Source organism: Eulemur rufifrons, unplaced genomic scaffold (assembly GCF_041146395.1).
Source record: "Eulemur rufifrons isolate Redbay unplaced genomic scaffold, OSU_ERuf_1 scaffold_323, whole genome shotgun sequence".
Taxonomy (NCBI): domain Eukaryota; kingdom Metazoa; phylum Chordata; class Mammalia; order Primates; family Lemuridae; genus Eulemur; species Eulemur rufifrons.
The window spans coordinates 39,708-42,500 of NW_027183105.1; the positions used below are offsets into that span (position 1 = coordinate 39,708).

The following is a 2,793-nucleotide window of genomic DNA, read 5'->3' on the forward strand; positions in this document are numbered from 1 at the left end:
CTCAGTGGATAGAGGAGGAGACACAGGGGGCTCAGCCGGCATGCGAGTGGGTTTATCATCCTCTGTGAGTATCAACACGCGACACCACCTAAGTGAAGGAACACACCGGTGTTTCATGTGATGTGGCTCAATGCCTGGCAGATACGAGCCTTTGCAGGCCTCCTCGTGATCGACAGGACGTCGCCTTGGACACGGACACATCTTGTCCCTCCCTCCCGAGGCGATAGGCGGTTCCGTACCTCCTCGGGGCCAGGGCACAGTCTGCCTAGGCACCTACAACACGTGTGGCAACAGCCTCGATGGCTCTGCCATGAGAACGAACTCCCGTGGCACGGGGGTGGGGTGGGGGGGGGGTCGGGTGCTGAAGAATTCAGCTGAGTGAAGGAATGCCACGGGATTCAGAGTGCCATCGGTGGGCTGAGAGGCGAGCAGGGCGGGCTTTGAAAGGGTAACATTCTCCCTGCCTTCCGTCTGGCTGTGAATACAGAACGTACACGCCAGGCGGGGTGGCTCACGCCTGTAATCCTAGCACTCTGGGAGGTAGAGGCGGGTGGATCGCTCAAGGTCGGGAGTTCGAGACCAGCCTGAGCAAGAGCGAGACCCCCATCTCTACTAAAAATAGAAAGAAACTATATATCTAAAAATATATACAGAAACAGTATCTAAAAATATATACAGAAAAATATTAGCCGGGCACGGTGGCGCATGCCTGTAGTCCCAGGTACTCGGGAGGCTGGGGCAGTAGGATCGCTTGAGCCCAGGAGTTTGAGGTTGCTGTGAGCTAGGCTGACGCCACGGCACTCTAGTCTGGGCAACAGAGTGAGACTCTGTTTCAAAAAAAAAAAAAAAAATATATATATATATATATACACACACACACACACACACACACACACACGTATATCCAATTAGCTGGGCATGCTGGCACATGCCTGTAATCCCAGCTACTCGGGAGGCTGAGGCAGTCTGATCGCTTGAGCCCAGGAGTTTGAGATTGCTGTGAGCTAGGCTGACGCCATGGCACTCTAGCCAGGGCAACAGAACGAGAGACTCTGTCAGAAAGAAAAGAAGAGCGAGAGCGAGAGAGCGAGAGAAAGAAAGAAAGGAAGGGAGAGAAAGGAAAGAGAAGGAAGGGGGGGGGAGAGAGAGAGAGAGAGAGAGAGAGAGAGAGAGAGAGAGAGAGAGGAGAAAACTATTAAAAAATTCGGGACCAGATCCATCGGTCGGTACTCAGAAGCGTGACGATCGGGTGTTCCCGAGCACGTGTGAGATGTGTCTTCTCCCTGACGCCGCGTTTCCTCCACACACACATCACCCATCTGCCGTGGAAAAAAAGCAACAAAAAGAGAGAAAGAGATTAAGAAGGGAAAATGGAAACAGGGCAAAAGAGGAAGAAAGAAAGAAATTTCGAAAAAAAGAGACCAAAGTCACAGCGAGAAGGAAGAATACTGAGCCCAGAGCGACACCTAGTGACCACACCGTCACAAGCACCCTAGGGCCCCAATTCGCCAGAGACATCTGGTGGACCCCAGGGCAACATGTGGTCGACCCGGGGCCATGGCGTCTGCAGCCGATTCCCAGGCGGGCACACGAGCCCGGGGAAACTCATTCTCAGCGCGGGGAGGAGGGGAGGGGAAATAATAGCAAAGTCACACCAGATCCCTTTCTAGTTCATAAACGTGTTGATTGCGTGTTCACGCGCACGTGTGAGAAGGGCCTCCTGGTGTGTCGGCACGTCACCCGCGTGACGTGAAACCATGAATCCGGGGGGGGGGGGGGAGCGGAAAGGCGGGCAGGAAAAGGCAAAGAGAGAATAGATAAAATGAAAGGACCAAAAAGAAAGTCACACAGCAGGGTAGGGGAGTGAGAGCAAGTCGAGAGACTGCAGACAGAAACTCCGAGAGGAGAGGAATGCTCCGGAGCGCCCCCTCGCCCCGCGCGAGAAGAATACCGATCGCAGGGTGATCCCTAGGGGCAGCGAGGCCAGAGAGACCAAATCCGTCCCGAAGCCTCCCTGTCAGGATGACAACCACAGACCAGACATCTGGTCAACCACCCAAGGACCAGACATCTGGTCAACCAGCGAACCCATGCGGAGGCCGCATGCAGCAGCGACATCTGCACGACCACTCAGGGTGCTCCCTGCCGGGAGGGTGTGTCTCTATGTGTGTGTGTCCGGGGGGGGGGGAGATTGCGATGAAAGTCACGCCAGGTCCCGGGATAGTTCGTGAGCGTGATAATTGCGTGTGTGTGGAGAAAAAAGGGGGCGGGGCGATAGGGAGTAAAGAAAGGAGGAGCGGGCGAGCGGAGGGGTGGGGAAGGAGAGGGAGTCGAGAAGCCCGCAACCGCAGCGCCCCCTGGCGGTGATCCCCCCCCATAGCATCGATGGGGCCAGCCCCGCAGAGACTAAGTGCGACGGGACATCTGGTCAACCCCAAGGACCATGGGATCCCAGCACGAAACCGGCGGAGGTCGAGGAGGAGGAGGGAGGAGGAGGAGGAGGAGGAGGAGGAGGAGGAGGAGGAGGAGGAGGAGGAGGAGGAGGAGGAGGAGGAGGAGGAGGAGGAGGAGGAGGAGGAGGGCTAGGCGGCGGCGGCGGCGGGCTAGGCGTCGGCGGGCTAGGCGGCGGCGGCGGAGGGCTAGGCGGCGGCGGAGGCGGGCTAGGCGGCGGCGGGCTAGGCGGCGGAGGCGGGCTAGGCGGCGGCGGGCTAGGCGGCGGAGGCGGGCTAGGCGGCGGCGGGCTAGGCGGCGGAGGCGGGCTAGGCGGCGGCGGGCGGGGGGTGGTGGTGGAGG

The 2,793-nt window shown here is 58.4% G+C and overlaps 1 pseudogene; it reads left to right on the plus strand.

Moving 5' to 3' along the window:
* The first annotated feature begins 1,658 nt into the window (after positions 1 to 1,658).
* LOC138380267 (small nucleolar RNA U13) lies at positions 1,659 to 1,750 on the plus strand (annotated as a pseudogene).
* The last annotated feature ends 1,043 nt before the right edge of the window (positions 1,751 to 2,793 follow it).